Here is a 25,030-nt window from a genome sequence, read left to right on the forward strand (position 1 = left end):
GCGAAGGGAAATTTGATTTAATCCCAAGGGTGCCGTTCTAATCATCGAAACAATGAAAGGGTGAAACATTTCGTTTCGATACAGATATTGAGTTTCAGGCAATTGTTGACGCTATATGCTTCGATAAACTATCAAAGCATTATTTCAAAATCTCATGAGACTGACTGACTGACCGAGGAACGTTCTATTTGCCACACATAATATTCGCGGATATAATATAGCCGTTGAATGATCTCATGGTTATGACGTAATGTTTTTATTTAAATCGTAGTGGTTCGCCATTCAAACTGTTAGCTTCGATGATTGAGCGAAAGGGAGAGAACGCGTCATTGCTAATGCATGCTGTGCTTCGACTGATTTGTATGTGTGAGCCCCAGTGTATATCAATCCCACTAAAAGTTAGCTTTTTGTTGCTAGCCTACGTAAGGTAACACATTAGATATGAAAATGCTAATTGCCGAATCTTTCATTTGAAACAATTCTTTTGACAAAATTATGATACCATAACTACACAAAAAATTCTAATGTGAAATATGACATGCTGCTTTGAATTTATTATTTTGCAACACTCATCTCACTCTATTCGAATTATGTATATCGAAAAAGGCAGTTTTGGCTCGAAAACTAGGTAGTAAGCATTCGCTTTATAACATTTAAATCACTTTTACCTATTTCACATAATCACAGGTTGATTATAAATGAGAGATTATTTTGTATTCTAAATTCTTGGATTAACACGGCAGGCATTTTTTTGTCTCAGGGATGAAAATTCGTTTTCAGGAGACTGCTTTTCATGAAATTCGCCGCAAAAAGTTGAAAACTGTTTAATGAGCCTAATTTCGCCAATTTTTGTATAATCCTACTGCTAGGGTAGCGCGTCTATCATCTTCAATGCATTGGCTCAAATGTTAATTGCGTAGTCTCACACACGAGAATTTCACTGTTTTCAGGTCACTTTTGTTATTGGACTCAGTTTTTTACACGGTCTTTTTACGTGTTTTTTTAAACGGATTTTTGAATTTACGCGGCTTTCATTTACGCGGATTTTTGAATTTACGCGGTTTTCATTCACGCGGATTTTGAATTCACGCGGTTTTTGAAATTTCCGCGGTTTTCATGCATGCGGATTTGGAATTTACGCGGATTCTTAAATTTACACGGTTTTCATGTACGCGGATTTTTAAATTTACACGGTTTCATGCACGCGGATTTTTAAATTTACGCGGCTTTCATTTACGCGGATTTTGAAATTTACGCGGTTTTCATTTACGCGGATTTTGGAATTTACGCGGTTTCCATTTACGCGGATTTTGAAATTTACACGGTTTTCATTTACGTGGTTATTTTATTTTTGATTATATAGGTTTTAACCTTGGGGTCATTTGCCTCTTTTCGGGTTAGAGAAATCTTTTTTGGAAAAATCTCCTACCCTATGTGCGGGGTTGGGAATCGAACCAATTACGCTATGCCCGTCCCCTTGTTTACGTGGTTTTCATTTACACGGCCTGTACCCCCCGCGTAAAGAAAACCTGAGTATATATTGCTTCGTAAGAACGAAGAAAAGATGTTGGTGCAAATTTGTACGCATTCCATCGATTGTAGGCCGATTAAGGTTGCACAGAGAATGCGCAAAATTCGCAAACGAAAAAATCAGTTTTTTTTCCACACCGTATGTCAGATCTTCATAAAAATCAATCAGCAGTACTGTAACAACATTCTACACACGCTGATTGATTTTTATGAAGATCTGACATACGGTGTGGAAAAAAACTGCTTTTTTCGTTTGCGAATTTTGCGCATTCTCTGTGCAACCTTAATTAATGAAATAGTGAGGTAATGTCCCCGAAAACGCCGAAGTAGACTCTCTACCCTACTAGTGTTTCAGAATAATGCTAATCGACTCGTAACGTAATACTTTTCTGTGAAACGAAACATAAAATAGTGAAAAACGTTCTCTGCTGTATAATATAATGACGATTTACAAACTCTCGCCGTCCTCCAGCTGTAGTTCGGACATTAGTCAAGAGAGAAACGTCGCGTTGTGTACACACGCCGCTGGACTATCGTGTCGGCGATTTTTTTTATTATTGGTGTTTTCATACGTTGCTCGGCTCCGTACTAATATAAACACCACGACTTGTTTTCCGGTCGAAAACTCATTTTCCGGCTGCAGTTAAAAACGAAATTAGAACCAACGTCAAACAAGTGAGGAAATCGTTCATTGTTATTTAAATTATCGTTTGCAAGTTTAATCCGGTGTCGCCCTTCGGAAGCAATTGTTAGTTGGGTTCGGTTTCACTGTTTTCCCGCATAAATTCAAATGAGTGAGAGAATCGGGGCAGTTTATTTTTAGCAAAGTGGGCAGTGTTTGTGATCTGGAAATTATTGAATCGCGCAACGAAGCGGCCGAATTTGAGGTTGTTGCATTCACCGTCTCGACAAAATAACAGTTGATTATTAAGAAAATTTTGCTAGTGACAACGTGGTATGAAGTGAGCCGCTTATCAGACATTTGGTTTTCCTGCACCCGTTATCGGCTGTGTTCTGATAACGAAATTAAATACATATTTGTACAGCCTGTTTATCGTCATTTCTTCGGCTAATTCGTGTTTTTTGCTTGTATGGTGTGCATTTTTACCGGTGACAGCTACTAAGATTTGATTGGAATTTTTGGTAAGTTTGTTTTGCATTAACGATGTTGTTACCTAACGCCTTCGAGCCCAGGAATAGAAAAAAACAGTCCGCTATTACATTATTTTCAAAAAATTATGCGAACTAAACAAATGGGTCCCTTTTATAAAATGTATTTAATGTGAATTTGAACAAAATTATCTAAATTAATAATACTTTTGTTGAAATTCAAAAATTTATTGTACAATTGATGAATAAAAACATTTTCGGACCAATTATTTTGTTCTTTGAAGCAATAAACTATAAATGATTGAATTTAATATCAAATATTTTTGTCCAAGTTTGCTAAACAGCTATGATATGGTGTCTCCATACTTTGTTCGTGAGTATTAATAAGGTCAATCAATACAACTTTTTCTATTCATTTGAATATTAATAACTAGCTAATACCCATCGCACGTTGCTGCGATTGTCAACGAAATAGGAGGAAAACACAATTTGTTCCGTAGCGCCATCTGGCGGGCATATAATCCCCAACCAATAGCACACAAACACGCTCCATAACAAATACCTACTATGAACAAATTTTTACGGCAATCGGTTAAGCCGTTTGGGAGTCTATAAATCATATACATACAAACATTGACTTACGTTATTTGTGAATGATCCTTCATTAGATGTTTGTAAATATTTTGCTAACTAGAACTGGAAGGCAGTAAAATTTATGAACGTAAAACATCTAGAAAGTCGGCTTTTGTTTACTCGAAATATGATAGGTTCAATTTTGATTTCTATCACACAGCATAAAAAATAGTCACGACTCTACCTAGGACATCATTTTGGTACTGTGAATTTTCTAGGCCAGATTTTGAACATGTGACGTTTGGCTCAGGAGACGATCCCTTTCATACCGCTAGATCAGTGTGAGTAAAATGTAGAAATAAACTTTCCCACTTTACTGGTGACGATTTGTCACCAAAATTTATTCAGTGAACGTCATTCACGCAAAACGATAGCGTGATTCACCGGCACAACCACCTGATTCATGCCTAAAAAGCTTGTTCTGTCCTATATAAAAGCGACGTTGAGTCAACAAGTGAAGGTTACTTCCTGTATATGTTTACTACTAACGTGATCGCTTCAGTTGAGTCTTTTTTGTTTACTCGCCCATGAAAACGAGGTAGGGTGTGCACTGTGCAGTGTGTCGCTGATTCAGAAAACTTGTTTTTAATTTTGCTGAATTATGACGATGTCTATACCTTTAGCCACGCAGTAATCTAGTTGATGACGGTGGTGTCGTGGTAACCGAATTGATGTCTTCCAGCTGGCGAGTGGTAGGCGAATGAAACTTTGTTCTAGAGTATAGAATCATAACTCGTAAGTCACCCAACATGTGTGCTATCTTTTTCGCTCTCACGAAGCACAGTTTAGTTCCGGAGATCGGTAGGCAGCACTTTTTTGATGTTTCTGTTTGATTGTAGTTTGATTATAGTTCTAATTGAATATATTGTTTTTAGAGGTTCTAACCTTAGGGTCATTTGCGTCTTTTCGGGTTAGAGAAATCTCAGACCCTATGTGCGGGGTTGGGAATCGAACCCAAGAAAGCAGCTTACAAGACAATCGTCTTACCATCTACGCTATGCTGTCCTTATATTGGATGTTCAGCCAGAGGTGGAGACTTTACAATGCAATTTTTTTACATGATTTAGTTATACATACTATTAATATACGGTTTTCCTCAATCGAATGATTTATGCTGTTGTTGTTGCATTTCCAAATAATTGTGCTTAACCAAAAACTGAAAAAATTGCATGTGCCCTAATTTCATCAGGCGTTATGCGAATCTCTGACACAGTGGACGTTCGTTTCTTCGCAAATCGTGGGATTCAAATGATGTTCATGTCCCTAATACCCATTTCGGGGTTCGCTATATGCGATTATAAGCCAACGTGTTTGGTATCTTCTAGTTGCTGTACAACAAGTGCTGATGATGAAATGTGTAGTGCTGTAATCGAATATGGTTAGAGTAGCACAAATTAATCTTCCGCATAAACGTACAGCAACTATGAATCTATCTAGCCTTGTGCAGGAAGGGAAAGCTTCCATAGCTTTGGTTCAAGAACCGTATTTCCATAAAGGAAATCAGAATATATTGGCCCAAATGGCACGTTCCCCATACATAATCGGGGATTTGTGCCTAGAAAGCTACTTAACCCCGTCTTCGTAGCTTTCAACAAAAATGGCATGACAAATCCACGTGAAATGCCTCGTGCATGTATACTTGCGAATAGTACAATTGACGCTTGTCTTATATCGGACCTCACAACTCGTGATATTTGTACTGTTATGGTAAATATGACTGTTGACAACATAAACAAGAAATACGTCTATTGTTCGGCATATTTGCCGCATAATGAATCACCTTCTGATGATTTCAAAAGGGTTGTATCATACTGTGGCAGAAATCGGTTTCCTCTTATAATCGGCAGTGATGCAAATTCCCACCACATAATTTGGGGCAGCTCTGATATCAATTTGAGAGGCACCGAATTGATGGAATACTTAAGTAGTACAAATATGCACATTCTTAATGCAGGAAACCGCCCAACTTTTGCACGAGCTGGCAGAGAAGAGGTGTTAGATGTAACTCTCTGCTCTGACAGTATTACGCATGAGTTGACAAACTGGCTCGTACCAAACGAGCTCGAACCGTCGTTATCTGATCATAAGTATATCGTCTTTGATCATTTAAACGTCTCGCTAGATGTCGTCACCTATCGTAATCCCAAATCTACGAACTGGGACCTCTACGAAGAGGGCTTGGTGACTAGGTTTCATGGGTATCTTCCGACGATTGAATCTCCAAGTGATTTGGATGAGGTCGAGAATAAAACAAGCTCACTCATAGTAGCAGCATACCAAGAGGCTTGTCCGCTTCGAGTTATGCGTGCTTCTAGAGGAACACCTTGGTGGAATACCGAACTTGTTCGACTCAAAAAGTTATGTAGGAGAGCTTGGAATCGCAGACGGAGGGACGGGTCGGAGGCATTTAAGTTGGCTCGCAAAGCATACAGAAATGCCCTTCGATCCTCTGAGCGAAGTGGTTGGAAAAGCTTCTGCACAAATGTCTCAAGTCTCAACGAGACTAGTAGATTAAATAAGTTACTTTCGAAATCGAAAGACTATGATGTCAGTTCCATTAGAACTGCTAATGGTGAATACTCGTCTGACGAAGATGTAGTACTCAACTGTCTTTTTGACACACACTTTCCAGGTTGTACGGAGCCATCACTGACGACTGCCTCTGAGTTCTTTTCAGGCAGTTCTGATTCTTGGGCATTTGCTCGTAGAATTGTGACAACCGAATCGACCAAATGGGCGATTGAAAGTTTTGCTCCGTATAAGTCTCCGGGAAAGGACGGAATTATTCCAGTTCTACTACAAAAAGGATATGAACACTTCAAGCATATTTTGAAAAAGGTTCTTACTTGCAGTCTTGCAACAGGATACATTCCATTAGCGTGGCGGGAAATAACTGTCACATTCATTCCCAAAGGTGGCCGCGTCACTTATGAGGAGGCAAAGAGCTTTAGACCGATCAGTCTGACCTCCTTCCTTCTCAAATCAGTGGAACGTTTAATCGACCACTACATTCGGGATGGTAGCTTGGGCGAGCACCCGCTGCATGCAATGCAACATGCATATCAGCGGGGGAAGTCTACTACCACCCTGTTACACAATGTTGTCTACAACATTGAAAAAGCTTTTTCACAAAATCAATCAAGTGTAGGAGTTTTTCTCGATATTGAAGGTGCTTTTGACAACGTGCCTTTCGAATCCATTTTGGAAGCAGCACGAGATCATGGAGTACCTTCATATATCACGAACTGGATACACGCAATGCTTAGCAACCGACATCTGTGCCCATCGTTAAGGCAAGTAGAGATGAGGAAACTGAGTGTCTGCGCATGTCCTCAAGGTGGTGTGCTGTCACCACTTCTATGGAACCTTGTCGCCGATAGCTTGTTGAGAAAACTAAATGAGTTTGGGTTTCCGACGTATGGTTTCGCCGATGATTATCATATAATGATCACCGGTATTTGCATTAACACACTTTTTGATTTGATGCAACAAGCCTTATGTGTTGTTGAGCGGTGGTGTCTTCATGTTGGACTATCAGTTAATCCAAATAAAACCTCAATGGTGCTTTTCACGCTACGAAGGATTACAACCGGAGCTCGTCCATTGCAGTTTTTTGACTCTGAAATTATTGTCGAAGATCAAGTTAAGTACGTTGGGGTAATTCTCGACTCAAAACTTAATTGGACAGCTCACATCGATTTCAGGATCAAGAAAGCTTGCATGGCCTTTGGCCAATGTAGACGGGCTTTCGGCAAATCTTGGGGACTCAAACCACTTGTTGTGTAGATCCACATTCAGTGGATCTACACAACAATTGTTAGACCAATACTGGCATACGGGTGCCTTGTTTGGTAGCAGAAGGGAGAAGTCATGACAATCCAATAAAAGTTAAACCATCTTCAGAGGATGGTCTTGATGGCGATAACTGGTGCGTTCTCGACAACACCTACTGCTGCTCTCGAGGCACTCTTGAACATAAAACTACTACATGTGTTTCTGAAACAAGAAGCACATTCTTGTGCATACCGTCTTAAGGTTACTGGGCTCTGGAACAGTAACCCAATAGATCGTGTAACTAGCCACACAAGACTGTGGCCCCAAATGGTCACTTGGGATGAATATACACTTGCTCCCAGTGACCTTACACTCACATGTAGTTTTCCTTCTAAAACTTTCAATGTGAGAATTCCTCTTCGTGAGGAATGGCTGTCTGGCTGGATGGAGCGACAACTTGAAGAATACGTAGTTTGTTATACGGACGGTTCTTTGTTGGAGGGCCGAGCCGGTGCTGGTGCCTATTGTCATGAGATGAGATTAAACCAATCTCATTCGCTTGGTAGATACTGTACCGTATTCCAAGCAGAAATCTTTGCGATTCTGTGTGGCGTACAATCCGCACTTCAACAGGGAATTTGCGGTAAAAGAATCTATTTTTGCTCTGACAGTCAGGCTGCCCTGAAAGCACTTAGTTCGGCAGATTCGAGATCGAAATTAGTAATCGCATGTCGAACTCAAATCGAAGAACTTAGCATTTCAAATGCTATCTACCTTCTATGGGTACCCGGTCATTCCGGTATTACTGGAAATGAATGGGCGGACGAATTGGCTAGAGCTGGCGCTGCGACTGATTTCGTTGGTCCAGAACCAGTTCTACCACTGTCAATAAGTTGGATAAAGCACAAGATTCGCTCTTGGGCTGCATTCGAACATGCCAACCATTGGCGTAGCTTGCAAACTTGCGTTCAAACAAAGGCTTTTCTGCCGGATGTGAGTCCGAAAATATCAAGAAATTTGTTGCATTTTTCCAAGCACAACTGCAGTATTCTGGTCAGGGCACTGACTGGACATTGCAAACTTAATTATCACATGGCTACTATTCAGCGCGCTGAGTATTATTCATGTTATCTTTGTGAATCCGATTACGGAACATCATATCATTTGATATGCAATTGCCCTGTATTAATGCAATTGCGCATCCGGATTTTTGGTTCTCCATACATAGATGAACCTATGTACAGAGAGCTAGAATTTAAGGATATGCTTTTGTTCCTAACCCAGTGTGGTAAAGAGCTATAGTTTTTTAGCCGTATTTGAATGACAATATCTATTCGGGGGTGTTGTCGTTCCGTTATCTCAATATCCCCTCGGGGGTGTTGATATATCCGCTCACTGTTTGAGTAGAGGTTCTAAATCTCTCCGGGGGTTGGAAGTTTTATTCCTGCTGTTGTAGCACCTGCAGATCGTTCAGCATCACTCCGGGGGTGCAGAATGCTCTGTTTTAATTGTTCTGTGTCGTTGTTTTCCTTACCCCTAACCTTACAACTTCCCCAATCCTTCCCATCAGGAGAATGATGAAAAGACGATTCTTGGCAAGGCACAAATCTCCAATCAACATGGGGAACGTGCCATTTGAGCCAGACGCTACTGATTCCTGATATACATACTATTACTATACGGTTTTTCTCAATCGAATGACTTATGCTGTTGTTGTTGCATTTCCAAATAATTGTGCTTAACCTAAAAACTGAAAAAAATGCATGTGCCCTAATTTCATCAGGCCCCTATTTTGCCTGCTTGTGGATGCAAAATATACAAGAATAAAAATATATATTTTTTTAAACTTTGAACTGGAAAACACACTTAAGGGAACTGCATACAATATAATTATTAGGGGCTATGAGGCTATGTCTATGGACTAAAGAGGAATATTTTAACAGCTGCGGTTTATTAAAGAGATAAAAAAAATATGTCCCGATTTTGTCAATTTCCACATTTTGACAGCCTAAAATGCACCAACAGGCTGTATTCTGTATTCGAAGTATATCCTCAATAACGTTTATTAAAATTGTTATGGCGATCTGAATGCTAGAACTCAAATTACGGCACCGTGTCATGACATTCGAGGTCATAATGTCCGAAGGGTGGTACGTCATAACGTCCGAGTAATTATGCCACTAGGCTGCATCATATCATCTGAAAACAGATGCGCGTCGTAATGTGCGCAACTTTATGACGCATTTATGTTCGGATCATATGGCGCACGCGTTGTGTGTCATAATGCCACGGACGTTATGACACACATTCGATCTCGGAACTTATGTCACAGTAAATATTCTGGACACCGTATCGCACTTAATTTCGGATATTGTGACGCACAAGAGCTGCGTCTCAATGTCCCAGGTCATATTGTCTCAAAATAAGGCTCATCATAGCATCCAGGACTTTGTGACGCATAAAGGTGTGTTATAAGGTCCGAAAATAAATGTATGTCGTCCGAATTCCGTACTGCGTTGTAATATGGATTATGAATGTTCTGACGCAACGGCACTGCGTCATAAAGTCCAGGATTCAATGATACACTCATAGTTTCGGACATCTTAACGCATAAGAACTGCACCATAACGTCCCAGATCATAAGGTCGCAAAGACAGGCATGTGATGATGATGATGATGATGGTCCCACCTCATACCCCTACAAAGGTGTGAGCTGAACGATTTATCTAAAAGATAATTAATATTTTGATCCACAACAAAACCAGTTAACAAAAAGAAACGGACTGGTTCAATTTGCAGACATAGCCTTTTCTTCAAAAGAACGTAACCAGATACATTTCGAATATTTCGCCAACAACCAGGGTCCATCAAGAAAATTTCCATTCTGGGAAGATACTTGATAGAATCGGGAATTGAACCCAATAGCTTCCATTTCCGATAATTCTAAGTGATGATATCCGTAAACAGCTGCGCGTCATAATGTCTCGGAATTTAAAACGCACATTATTTTTCAGATCTTATGACGCACCCCTTTTGCGTCACAATGTTACGGGCATTATGACGCATTTATGTTGCAATCGATTTCGTGGACATGACTTGTAGTTTCAGATATTTTGACGCATAAGACCTGCGTTGCGCGGTGCTTCTAGCGAGGATAGAAATGACGCGCGTGGCTTTTTAGGTAACCACAGTACGTAATTTACTCGATAATTTATTATACCGAGTCCGTAGAGCTCACCTTCTTCATCACGAAAATGTTCTTGGCTTTGCACATTTTACTCTCTCTTTTGAATTCGGGCCTGTTTAGCCTCGACACTCACTTTGCGTTATACGTTCACTATCGAGTCGAGTAGCACTTCTTTCACCCAGTTCCCAAAGCAATTCCCATTACCTCCATAGCTTGTTAGATCGATAAAAATCCTTTGTTGAAGATACTGACTGCCAAATAAGTCACAACATTGACCACCTGTCTGCCAGAATTTGTGCATGTGTTTTGGCGCTAAGGAACAGATTACACTACTCAGTGTTTTTGGTGTGAGCTCCTAAGCATCTTTCTAATAAATCATTAGATGATAGACTTTCGTAGATTCTGACATGTTCGAAAGTTTCCAAAGTTCCTTTTACTTCAGCCTGACGTCACTTGCACCAACTGTCCTTGCCGGGTGAACACTTTGAGTGCTGGGGATTTTCGTTCGATGACGAGCAGAGTTCGAGGGAAGCCCAGATTGCATTTCGCATATGTTCTACAGAATAGGAGTTTCTCCGAATCGCCAACCCATAAAATTTTGTTAGCTGGTCGATTGATTTTCCGTCAACTTTCCCACCGATGCCTTTGTTTTCTATCTTCAGTTTTCGTAATCTCGTTCTCATACTCTTCTCAAAATGTCCTACGCATTCTTTCTTCCGTACGATAATCTCGTCCCCCCCAAAAAAAAGAAACCATTCACAGACGCTCACATATACATAAACCGCCTATAATGGACCGGTGAATTCTTTAAACAATGATTTTTCCATAGACAAGTGCCATCGTATTGCGCGGCGTATCTCAGAAACGGCCGGAGATGGGTACCTTTCGGTTCCCAGAAACATGCCAAGGAATATGATTTTCACCAAATCCTTTCTATAGTGTATTCTCAGATATTTATAGATTGAAATTAAACAAAGAAAAAAGTCGATTTTTTGAAACCATGAGAGTGGAAGACCCCCTTAGACGCCGTTTTCAACAACAGGTTATACATCTTACTCGCAATGAACACTATTCGAATTAATTGACTTAGGCTCGATTTCTTCGCCCGCGCCTAATGTCTAAAGCAGGTTTACTAGTGATTTAAAAGCCTGATTGTAGAACTCCGCCCTTAAACAGTTAGAGGTTTCAGATCTTCCACCGTTCTTCAGCCGGAAGCGAGGAACACCCATGATGATAAATCAACGAAATATAGAAATACATCCCTGAAACCGGGAAAACCTTAAAAACGTGGATAAAAAGTCAGATCTACGAGCATATTTACCAACTTTTGCATTGTTTTTGTCGATATTTTTGATAGTTGTCATAACATGTATATGATGTAACTAAACTGTATTAGACAAATTATTTTCAAAACATGCTCCATACCAAAATTCAAGGGTGCCCATCTTACCCAAGGAATCCGTCTTCGACGCACGAATATTCATAGTCGCAATGGTAAAACCGTTAATTCTGCTTCATTAAATTTAAATAATGATTGAATTCGAAACTTGTCACTAATATAGTTTACTAATAATATTATTTTCATCATTCATTTTGAAATATGGCGACGATCAAAAACATCATTCGAACTAAATTACCGTTGCTAGTCCCAATACCATAAGATAAATCCGATTGATTCTTTTTATTCAACGTGATCATTCCTTAGAACTAATCGGCACAAGGTAACTACAGCAATTGATGACAATGACATTCATTTTCTCAGTGGCACTTGCATGGTTGGCATCACATTTACCATTACTATGTGCTTTGCTAAGCACATTGCACCTACTCTATACTATTGGATAGTTCTTTGTTGGTTTTTACCATATCTGCACGCTTAGCCGAACTGGTTCGCTCGATGATGATGACATCATCTTATCGCCTCTCCACTATTCGAAATCGGGAAGTTGATTTCATTGCTATCAAGTGGTGCAGTCAGTTCTGTTGCGTACACTGTTTTTCCATTATTTAAATTCAATACAGAGAACTGCCAGACGATTGATTCCAAGTGGATATGAATCACAAATCAGCTACACCTAGATAGATACCCGTTCTACCCTGTGGGGGCCACTTGGGTTTGAACTGATTCTGTCAGTTATCCAACCGGACGCGACGGGTAGCGAAACGATGACCTTCATCGTATTGCAACCGTATGGGTTTCAATTTCACTGATGAGCTCCTACATTTCTTGTTGGCCCGTTGATAACCGTTATCTGGACAACAAAACTGCCGCTCGAAAACATTGCAAATTCAATCCCATTTGCCGTTTCCTCTGTTCTACTGGGCTTTTTTGAAAGTATCGCTCGAGTCGCCATTATGCCCAATCGATTTGGATCAAAATATTATATCCTAATAATATGATATCTGATGACCTGCATATTTGTGAACTGGTCGAAATATTTGCTCTATGAAGCTTATCGATTTCCCATGAATCATCGCCATTATTTTTTCAAATGGGCGTCGAAAAGGTAAACAAAGCGAGGTTTGCATTTAAAAATTCGTTAATAGTGCGCTCATTTAAAATAACACGGTGCTACAAAATAAAAAAAAACTTGTATGTACTTTTAAAGTGGTCTATTGAAGGTAGTAGATCTCGTGAAATACAACACAAAACCACGTTTGATCAATTTAATATACATACCCTCAAAATCTGTTTGTGTTTTGAAAAGAAGAAAAAAAGACCTTTCCAGTGGTATGTTATGTACTTTTGTTAAAAGTACTCTGCGGTTTTGGGACAACAATATGAAAGTACCAATTATTTTGCGAGTTTTCCATTAACCTTCTTTAGGTTGCGGTCCATATGACCCAAAATGAACTTTCAAAATGCGATAATTTTTTAAGTTTTGCACCTAGAAGTTTAGAATTTCTTGACTTTTCCTTTTTCATGGAGAGCAACGATTTTAAATCGAGTTTAAAATTTTCGTACATTCCTGAAGGGCAGTACAAAAAAAGTTACGAATAAGGTGTTAGCGCCTTAGCGGGTCATATTGAACCCGATTTCGAACTCAATTTTAAGACACATTTTTAGTCAAATCTATACGAACTTGTTAGCTAGAGTTCCTATTTTCAGTTTCTGGTAAATATTATCGTTTTTGACCAGGTTGGCCAGCAGGAATCGGTGCCGACTCGGGTCATGTTTGGCATGCATAGATGTATGCAGAACCACATCATAAAACACAAGATTATTGACAGAATATTAATAATAAACACAACTAAAACGAAAATAGAAATGTACATATCAGTTTTGTATATGATTAGACCGATCTTGGATGTTCCGCATTACGCTTCCGATGCTGATTCCGGTGATACCATAGTATTTCTCAAAATACTGAACAAGTGACAATGTGGTAAATCAATGAAACTGATCCCAAAATTTTGCAATATTCTTGAAAGTTTATATAAAATCCTATCTAAAATGATTTTGATACTCTGATTCAAATACTGGATTCTACGTTAAAATCATCCGGAAAAACCGGAACATCCATAGAACTGTTTATTGACTGTATTGGTCACATAATATCCATCCGGAAAATCTGGAACACTGAACTGATCAATTCATAAAGCTGTTCTTAGAACCATGGGTTTTTAGTTTTTCTGGGCTTCTCATTTAAACGAGTTCGTACGTAGTTCGTATGACCTATACATGTTTTTGGCTACATAATGACCGTCCGGAAGATCTGGAACATCAGTGGAACTGGCCAATTCATGAACCTTGTCCTAGAGTTCCAAAATTTTTTGGAATATCATTCGCATAAAGATCCTATTTGTGAACTGGCCAATTCTAAGTGGGATCATCCGAAAGGTCAATGGGTCGCTGTGCCAGTCACAAGTACGAATTTATGCGAATGATATAGGGGAACATGGGGAGACTTGACCAGGTTTTCAGCTAAAACTGCATAAATCTCTAAAAAATTCTTCAATCCCCCAAAAATCATTCAGATATAATGCGCAAAGTTATTGCGCGTCTTCATGATTTTTTGCAGAATTTTTAATTTAATTTTTGAAAAGTTACAAAAGTTTTTCTGTGACCGTTTTTTCTGGTCAAGTCTCCCCATTGCGGGGAGACTTGACCAAGGCGTGGGGAGACTGGACCAAGAGAATTTTGAAAAATCATAACAAAAAATAATGACATAAAACATACTGTAATTATTTTTTCCCTATTGTCCTTAGGTAGCAGTAAAAAATATAAAAGAGTTGCATTTGATAAATTTTGATTTTTTTAAATGCATTTCTTTTTAAGGATTAACTGTACTGCTTGCACTGCATGTTCACACGTCACGAAATCAGTCCTATTATTGCTAAATTTGCTTACAAATTTTAAAATATAAAGACTTATGTTTGGGGTGGGATTTTTTTATGGCGTGATTAACATTAACAGTAGATAGCAAAGCATAATAAATATTAGGATTTTTTGTATCTTTCTTCAGCTGATCGCCACTTGGTCAAGTCTCCCCATAAAATCTTGGTCAAGTCTCCCCAACATTAGTTATTGCGTTCAATTTCATGCGAATTCTAGTATTAACTATTCCAATGTTCCAGTTTATGTAAAATCATTTCACTGCTTCACAAGGATTAAGATGGTATATTAGTCCTTTAATAATAATTAGTAGTCGAGTAGATATGTCCATACAAAGTTTGATAAAAAATTACATCATTTAATGCAAATTTATTAATCACGTAATATTTTCTGCAAGGAAAGGATTTTTTATTCCAAACTTTCAAAATTACCTTAAGGAATCGAAACAAGTATAAAAATATTTTTGAAAAAAAATTAAGAATCGAATAGAAGACGCCATATCCGAAAATAGAATTTTGCGCTTGGTCAAGTCTCCCCATGTTCCCCTAACCTTATATGTTTTCGAAAATAGCTCAGAGCTCTAGGATGAGGTCCGTTAATTGACCAGCTGCGCGGAATCTTCCGCAAAGTCATTGTGTGGCTCCAAATCTTCCGATAAGTCATTGTGTGGCCAACTTTCCAGTTATAACTACGAATTTATGCCAATGCAACAAATATTTTCGAAAAAACTTCAGAGCTCTAGAGCTAGACTCATAAATTGACCAATTATACGGATGTTCCGGATCTTCCGGACGATTTTCACGTAGATTCCAGGGTCAATAGTTGAGTCACAGTGTTAATATTATTTTAGACAAGGTTTTATAAAAACTTTCAAGCTTATTACAAATTTTAGAGATCAGTTTCATTGATTGACTACATTGTCACTTGTTCAATATGATGAGATATACAATTATCCCGCCGGAATCGGCATCGGAATAAAAATCCGGAACGTCCAAGATCGGTCGTATCATGTACAAATTTGGTATATACATTCTTATCTTTGTTTTGTTTGTGTTTATTATTAATATTTTGTAGATAAATCTGTGATTTATGATGACTGTTCTGCATATAACTATGTATGCCAAACATGACCCCATTCGACACCGATTCCCACTAGCCAACCTGGTCAAAAACGATAATATTTACCAGAAACTGAAAATTGAAACTCTAACATACAATTTGGGTACAGGTTCATATAGACTTGACTGAAAATGCGTCTTAAAATTGAATTCGAAATCGGAATCAATATGGTCCGCTAAAACCTTATTCGTTACAAAAAGGTTAAAAATATGAATGATACATTTTTATCAGGAAGCGTCTTTGTTTAAATAAAAAATTTAGGGAGAACGTTATATTCCACATCCAACGACCTATTCATGATCAAAATCGGTTGAAAAATGGTAGAGTTATTAATTCTTTTTTCCAAATTAGAAACTTGCTCACATGAAATTTTAAGTCTCATATAAAATTTTCAAAAAACCTTTTTTTGCTTGATTACGCATACATTTAAAACTATGTGTGTGAACTTTGAGCTTGAAATTGGAAAAACTAAGGGAAGATATAATTATAGCATCTTATTGTGCTAGGCAATACCTCACTAACCCCTTAGGAGTTCAGGCGAGCAAGTTTCTAATTTGGAAAAAATGAATAACTCTGGCATTTTTCCACCGATTTTCATCATATATAAGTCGTTGGATGCGAAATTAAAATTCCTTTTTAAACAAAGGCGCTTCTTTAGAAGAATGTTGAGCAATTTTCATAATTTTCATGGAAAAATCGAAAAATTATGGTTGTTTTCATATGGTCAATAATAACCGCAAAATATCTTTGACAAAAAAAATAACATAGCATACCGTTGGAAAGGTAATTCTTCTATCCAGAACACTAAAAAATTTAAAATCGGTTGAAAAATGACCGCGCAGAAATTTTTTTAAAGCCGAAAGTCCCGAAAAATAGTTTTTTTTGCCGTTCATAAACCACGTAGACTCATAGGGTGGACGGGGGGTCTAGCAAAAGTCTACGTTTGTCTACGAGGGGGGAGAGGGGATCTTTGAAAAAGTCTACGTAGACTTTTATTTTTTGTTACTCTTGTATTACTAATTTAAAGAGAGTTGTATTCAAAATATCGGTCTATTCAGCACACGTTGTTGTTTCTTGTGTATATTTTGATATAGGGTAGACGTATCATTCTTCGCCCCCTGCCCGATTTTCGTCTCCCTTATAGAACAACTACAAATAATTATATCTGCTTTACGATCAGGACTTTACTTTTCGACTAATATTAAAAAACAAACTAAGACGATTAAAATATGCAAACTACATTAATTTAAATAAGAATAGTTCATATCATACTTTTAATCTTAAATAGTCATTCCTGTAAAGCACCAATTTTCCTGAAAACTGAAAATGGTCATGATGTTTATCACTTGGAAAAATGTATTGATTTTATGATTGAGCGTTAGAATATTCGATAGTAATGATTTTGAGCATCGCAGGAATACATATCAACGAACATCCGCTATTATTACCATTATTTCATTAAGTTTGAACAATTTAAAAAAATAGCGAAAATTAGTGCAAAATGGAACTCAATTCTAATCTTCGCCCCTGGCGAAATCCCATATTGCATTCTTTTCTTTCTATGGGTTTCTATCTTCGCCCCGCTCCACAGCGATCCAGAGCAAAAGGGAGCTTTTTTAATTGTGCCAAAACTATGGATTTTAGCTATGTGCTGTCTCTGAAAATTCTTGAAATGAAACTCCCCTTTTTCCGATCCTATCAGATCGATGATTGATCCCCCTAATAGTGAGTTACAAAATTTATTTTCTTCAATAATTCAGATAGAAGAATACTCACTTCAGTAAAGTTGTAAAAAACATACCACGAAGATTTCTTTAGGAGACTTTTGGTTTTCGAGATATAAGGCGCTGTTTGTTAAAGGTCCCTCAAAACAGTTTTTTCACCACAATTTTATTATATGAAGCGATTTCTAATGTTTTAGAAAGTTGTGTAGACAGTAAAATACGCTACCCTGCTTGTATTTAACGAGCTATTCGCGTTTTTCGAATGAAAATATCTCACTTTCTAAGGTTCACATCTCTAACTGAAAGTACATTTTTTTTTATATGCTGGAAAAATCAGAGTGCTGCAGATTGCCACCTACCTAAACAGTTGCAGTGAAGATAGTGAGGTTCTGCAATCTACATACTTTCGAATCCTGCGCAGTTGCACTCGATTTCTAAAATATGTTATTAACAATTCCATAACAACTACTTTAATAGCATTTTTTTAAAATTTCACAAACGTATTGTTTGGTGTTGTACGAATGTATATGAGAGTCCGGGGCTATTCGGACCTACCTAGGCAAATCGACCTTTAGGTGGGTAGACGTGAAATAATTTATCGGTCAAAGGTCTTAATTGTTAGTTTGAAACCTCAGCTATTTTTGGAGCAATAAAAATCATTTGCACTGCTTCGATTAAATTTGTTAGATCTTTTTTGGAGCAATAAAAATCATTTGCACTGCTTCGATTAAATTTGTTAGATCTTTTGCAATAAATTTTTAAACAATGGAGAAACTTCTTACAAAGATTCATGAGATTTATCTGTCAAAATTAATGTTTCAGAATGGCGCTTCCACGAATATGTACGACAGTTAAGAAGTCTTACGATTTTCTGAGAAATAGAGGGGGTCCCCCACAGTCTTAATAGCTCCAGGTTCCCTTATATATTCATGATATGCGCATTCTGAAAAGTACATAAAACATCGAGCAGATTCGAGCGTTCTCTGCAAGAAAGACAAAAAAGTCTACTAAGGTCTACGCGGGGGGAGGAGGGGGGGTTAAAAATTCTATAATTTCGGTCTACGTGGTTTATGAACTGTCCCATTTAAAAAAACGACGAAGAATCACACTTTGTGCGAATTACCTGCATTCATAAAAACGCTGTAGGCGAGAAAAAAATGCACATTACAATCAAAAATCTGTTTGAATGCACCACGCATTTAAGCCCTTTTCATATGCAAATTACAGAGTGAAAAGAAATAAGTGTATTACATCATTTTATGACAAAACGTTATTATGAATGAAAATGAAAGACTGAAGGTAAATAATAATAATATAACAATCATTTAACAATAATAATATAACGATTAAGCCACCTTCCTCGGGTTTCTTCAACGACTTGTTTCTAGAGTGACCGATCTCAAATAACATTTTATGCGTCAAAAGCCTCACAGTATATTTTTTCCTGATCAGGAAATAAAGAAATTTTCAAAAGTAATCCAAAACCTTCAAGAAGGGGGGCTTTAACCGCAAAAATATTCCCCTTGCGCACAGGTCTAATACGCTATCAAGTACGCGATAAACAGTACGCTGATCTTTTTGTAATTATAAAATCATTCCCCAACAAACAGAAAAGAGTCTCTTCCATACTATGGCCTAAAATTTTAGATGGCCTAGAAACTTTTATGTCTACTTTCATCTATCTTAGAAATAATCTAAGAGTATTTAAAATGGGCAAAAACAGTCTGCCAGTATTAACTGTCAAGCTCTTCGAATGACCAAAAATATCAAGTATTTCACGAATCCTGGGTAAACATAAGCAGAAAACCTATCACATTTCCATGCAACATTTTGTGGTTTCTCGCACAATAATCTTTTACTTTGCAATAGAAATTGAATCTGTCGTAGCACACAAACCAAGCTAGTAGCGATAACGACGACTTTTAGGTGTAGTCAATATGGAGCAAAGTAAAAAAATCCTGCTTTCGTGCGGAGAATTATCGCTATGCAAGTGAGTCTGCGATTATGTCTGGGCACTAACTAGACTTTCTGAAGTGACTCACAATACTAGGCATAAAATATGCATAAAGTTACATCATCGTGGCCTAGTTGACGTTAATTACTTTTGCTCTCTGCATAGGCATGTTATTGCTCAGCTATTCATACTGAGAAAGATTCTTTGATGGAAATTGTGCTGGTGGTTTGTTGAAATTGAGCCAAGCAAGGTTTTAGGTGGGGAGTGCACCTTCTGCAACGTTACATATCGAAGTTCTATGAACTTCGTCGTTACTTGCTCATGTTTCTATACGGGCTCACCCAGAAATGACTCTATTTGTATGAATTTATTTGCAATCTACCTTTTGTGGTGGTATAGTGTTCAACTAACGCGTTCTAATCATCAGTCTGCTAATAGGATTCAAAGTGGTATTTACTTAAAAAGTTTGCATCACATTAATTTCATCCGCCGAATACAATCGATGAACACCTTTGTTCCGCAAGTTTGTTGAACCTTATATTTATTCGAGTATTAACCATTCGTTGTGATGTAAATAAATCGAAAAGTTTTTGTCGAACGCTTGTATTCAAAAGTCGTTTTGTGACTTCAGATTTGCTCACATGCTAACTACACCTAGGTAAGCTCTTATTGCGATAATTATGAACGTAGTTTGAACGTTCTCTATTCATTATTCAGGTGATCTCTGTATGATCTTGTGGGCTCACTAGAGATGGGCGAAACAGTTCACTTCGAAGAACCATTCCCGACTGAACAGTTCTATAAAAAGAACTAGTTCAGATGAACCGTTCTTCCGTTCAGCTGATATTTTACTTGTATCTAGCGAATGTCTCTCAAAACATTCGATTCTTGGAGAGGAACCAAACAGATGCTGCCCAAACTATTATCTGTATGCTTAACAAGTTCATCAAGGGTGGCGATTTCTTCATTATGTATAACTAGAGAAATAGAGAATGAGATGAGTCGTTCGCTTATGAGTCGTTCTTCGCCGGTTTTATTCTGGGAGAGCACAGAGAGCGGTTTGTGGGACGGCAAGTCAGTTCATTTTCATTCGTTCGCCTAAAAATCGGTCCGAGAAATTCGCTAAACGGCTTTGGGTCATATTCAGTTCATTCGCTTTGAAGAGAATTGAGAACTACCGTTCTTTTAAAAAGAACTTCCGTTCGCTCATTCTCTTCAAAGAACCAGTTCACTTCAACCGTTCGCGAACGAATTGCCCATCTCTAGGGCTCACTACGAGTAGCTAATGTCAAGGACTACTACTATTACTACTACAACTGCTATTGATCTTTGACTTTGGAGCCTAGTCAGTGAAAACAGCCAAATATTAACTAGACACTGGACATGAATTGTAGAAATTTGCTTTTTAGAGTAGACCGGGCTAGGTTTTTACCTTAGGGTTATTTGTCTTTTTTGGGTTAGGTTTTTACATTTCTTATAAAAGAAATGTATAGAATTCGCTCAAACTTTCAAGATTTTTTCCGAGGCCCGGAGGGCCGAGTCTTATATGCCAATCGACTCAGCTCGACGATTTGGGACAATGTCTGTGTGTGTGTGTGTGTGTGTGTGTGTGTGTGTGTGTGTGTGTGTGTGTGTGTGTGTGTGTGTGTGTGTATGTAACGGACAAATTCTCATTCGTGTTTCTCAGCAATGGCTGAACCGATCTTATCCAAACCAATTTTAAATGAAAGAACTAAAAAACAGTATGAGCGCTATTAATTTGTTTTTGATTCTGATATTTAGTTTTTAAGATATGAATGCTTGAATGCGTAAAAATGGCGTTTTTTGCAGTTTTTTTTAAATTATCTGCCGGAATTGACAATATAGATTAACAATTTATGTTTTTAGACAGCTTAAACGAATACCTTTCGAACAAGCTATAGATTGTTGAAATCGGACTATTATCAAAAGAGATATTTAACATTAAATGCGGACGAAAGATTTCTATCATTTCCCATTGCCAGAAATATCACCAAAAACATGTAATCTATTATTAACGCATAACGGCTTATTTTAGGTCAATAGTATCTTCGGAGAATTTAATGGAGGTAATATGCTCTTTCTTTTGGTATTGTGCTTTTGCTGATTAATCCCCCTATGAGTGAGATATTTTCACAAATTTTCTTGGAAGTGATTATAACGAAATGATGCCTTCAGCAAATTTGTAGCTCTTACTTTTGCGAATAACTATACTGAAGACTTCAAATAACTATTTTGAATACTTTAAAAGTTATGGCTTGTTGTTTGTGGATTACTCTTTGTCGCCTATTTATTGTTCAATATAGTAATAATCCATTGAAATAGGCCAAACAGTATTTCGATAAAACGAATTTTGTATTTCATTTTTGTATCTACAACCGCTAGAAATAAACACAGAAAACATCCAAGTTGTCTGGAAGGAACTTGATAACTTATCAGTGCAAAAATGTTCATTTGTGCGAACCTTCTGACTGCAATTTTTCTAACTTATGACCATCGGATCGATCTGAAACCTTTCGGAAAATGAAAAGCGAAATAAATAACTCCAAGCAACGGCGTAGCCAAGAGAAGGTTTTAACACCATACAGCCCCCCCCACCACGCAAAAAAAAATTGGATTGGAGTTGAAAATTTATTGATGCAAACTGATTTAATTCAATATTACAATAACATTATCTGATCCGTAGATTGATAACCTGTTGTTGTAAACATCATGAGGACTTTTGATAAATTGTCGGAATGGGGTCCTTATATGTAACTGATCTATTGGTCTTGATTTCACAGTTGTCTAATTGCATCAATATCAAATTCCCGCCTGAAAACATTCCAATAGAAAATTCCAGAGTTCTGTAATCAATTATAATCCTCAGATTTTTTTTTCAAATTTTCAGCTTTTTTCCTACACAATATTACGAAAGCTTATTACACAATTTTTCCTAATAGGTTTGTGAAAATTATAAACTATTTGAAATTTTTTAATAGTTTAATTTTTTATTTTACCGTGATTTTTTAATAAATAGTGATCATCGCTTCACAACGTAGTCTATTTTTCATGGTTTGCGGTGAGCACGAACTCTCGAATTGCTGAACTGAAAATTATGGAATAGAAATTAATTTTTAGTATTCTTTACAGTCCCGCTGGTGCCCTAAGACGATTTCGTTAGATTTTTAGAGCACTGTGCACTAGACTGCCCAGAAAAATGATGAATTTTTGAAAACTCAATCGGCCCACCCCTGCGTCGATTCCTAGTCCCACCAGGAGTACTTGTACCAAATTTGAAGCAAATCGGACAAGTCTAACTACCGGACCAACGTGCCTGAAGTTTATATTGGATTTTTCAACAATTTACATGGAGAAAACTCACTAGCTCGTATTTTCGCCGCTAGGTGGCACTGTATACAACGTATTATCACTGTAAGTGAAAATAAGAAAGATATTTTAATTATCTACAACTTTGTCGAAGACTGCTAGTAAATCCGGCTATGTTAAAAGAAGTTATTAAACTTTTAACGAAGTGATGTCTGAGTCAGTTTTGCATGGGGCCTAGCAGTGCATGGTTGTGTATCAGTACTCGACTCCCGCGAACTATATATTTTTGTGAAATAATGGTTAGATTTAGCCGAATAGTATGTTTACAAGAATTATAGTAAATAATACGAGTTATGTTTTGGTTAGAAAATTTTAGTTCCACCTGTGACCGCATAGAGGGCGCCACTAATAACTTTTCATAGAAGAGAGATAGAGTATCAAGATGTTCAGAAGAAATACTGAAAAATGCCTGTTCTATAATTTTGTAGAAGACACCAAATTTCTATCTCTCTCCGTTGAAAAGTTAGTGTTGGCGCCCTCTATGCGTTAACAGGTGGAACTAAAATTTTCTAATCAAAGCATGACTCGTATTATTTAATATAATTCTTCTGAACATACCATTGAGCTAAACCTAACGATTATTTCACAAAAATGTTTAGTTCGTGTGAATCGAGTACTGATACACAACCATGCACTATTAGGCCCCATGCAAAACTGACTCAGACATCACTTCGTTAAAAGTTTAATAACTTCTTTTAACAAAGTCGGATTTACTTGCAGTCTTCGACGAAGTTGTAGACAATTCAATTATCCTTCTTATTTTCACTTACAGTGATAATACGATGCATACAGTGTTACCTAGCGGCGAAAATGCGTGCTGCTGGGTTTTCTCCATGTAAATTGTTGAAAATTCCCATACAAATTTCAGGCCCGTTGGTCTGGTAGTTAGACTTGTCCGATTTGCTTCAAATTTGGTGCAAGTACTCCAGGTGGGACTAGGAATCGACGCAGAGGTGGGCCGATAGGGGTCATTTTTTTCCTGTCACCCTACTGTGCACCCAGTGCATTAACGCAAGTGACGGAAGGTTATCGAAAAGTTTCGTGAAAATGAAAGTTCCAGTAATGATGATGATTTTCCCAAACGGTTCGTTTTCGTGAGGTTTTTATTTGTTCTTTGGCATTAGGATTAGCGATAATAATTCAAATCAAGAATACTACTGGGAAGTCACCTTTAGAAAAAGTCGATGTCGAAGTAAAATTTGAAATTATGCACGCATGTACTTCAGAGATAGCGTGATATCAGGAGCTGCGATTTCATTTCAACGCTTTTTTTGTGAAAAGGGCGATACTTACAAATGTAAACATAGGGCTTTTTTCTTACATGGGAATGAGGGCTTTGAAACGCAACAAATTAACCTAAAAATTTTGATTCTACGATATTGCTTTCTTAAACTACAGCAAAAAATACAACGGGCGAAACTGTATTTTTGTTTGTTTATTTAAAGTTTCGCCCTCCACGCTAGATGCAAACAGGGCGATACTTTTTTTGCTAGCAGTTTAAAGGCGAAACTGTTATTTTCGTATTTTTTAGGATTATCAAACTGATACCAGCTGTAAATAGTAACAATGATCTCTAAATCGGTGGTGTAAAACGGTAGTTATTGTAAAAAAACGTAAGGGCGATACTTCAATGCTGATAGATGGGACCGAAAAAGTAAACAATCGCCAAAGGGGCGATACTATCATTTTGTCAATTTCAATAGCAAAAACAAATTTTAATTTAATAATTTCAAATACTTTATTTGTTTAGGTTTCGATCACTGAATCATGCAAGCTAGGATATCAAAAAACACAATAGTTCTTAAATTGGAAATAAAACCAAGTCTGGAAATATTCACTGTTGATTTTCTTTGAATGGTATCACTGCTAGTATCGCCCTTTTCAAGAAAAAGCGTTGATTTCTTAGTTCTCAGTCGCGTTGGAAATTTGAGTAAAATATAAACTTCAAATCGATTAAAAAAATGGTTTTTTTTTGTTTCAGTACAATATATAACCCCTTTAGGAAAATTCAGTTTTCCCACCACAATATGGATATTTTATTAACAGAGCATTAACAATAATTCGTTGGTATGTCTATTTTATGGGCCATTTTTTCGCTTTCCCATTGATTTGGTTTGAGATTTCTAGCACTGATGTTGTCCTATGCTGATTTGAGCGATTCTCTGAGTCCTGCCACTATCCCATGTAGTATGTGTTATCAAAAACATCGCGAAGCATCAAGTTCTAAATGCTCTCAAACGATATAATATCCGAAGAGAGTGATAAGAGTTATAAGA

The 25,030-nt window shown here is 37.4% G+C and overlaps 1 protein-coding gene across 6 annotated transcripts in view; it reads left to right on the forward strand.

Moving 5' to 3' along the window:
* Positions 1-2,028: 2,028 nt before the first annotated feature.
* Positions 2,029-25,030, forward strand: part of LOC131676014 (uncharacterized) — a 59,209-nt gene continuing 36,207 nt past the window's right edge. For 3 of the 6 annotated variants that reach the window (XM_058955160.1, XM_058955167.1, XM_058955174.1), the window contains exon 1: positions 2,029-2,673. The gene's annotated coding sequence lies outside the window, so the exon portion shown is untranslated. The remainder of the gene's footprint in view (positions 2,674-25,030) is intronic. The other 3 variants (XM_058955149.1, XM_058955154.1, XM_058955141.1) reach the window with 3 other exon arrangements.

This window comes from Topomyia yanbarensis, chromosome 1 (assembly GCF_030247195.1).
Source record: "Topomyia yanbarensis strain Yona2022 chromosome 1, ASM3024719v1, whole genome shotgun sequence".
NCBI classification, from domain to species: Eukaryota; Metazoa; Arthropoda; class Insecta; order Diptera; family Culicidae; genus Topomyia; species Topomyia yanbarensis.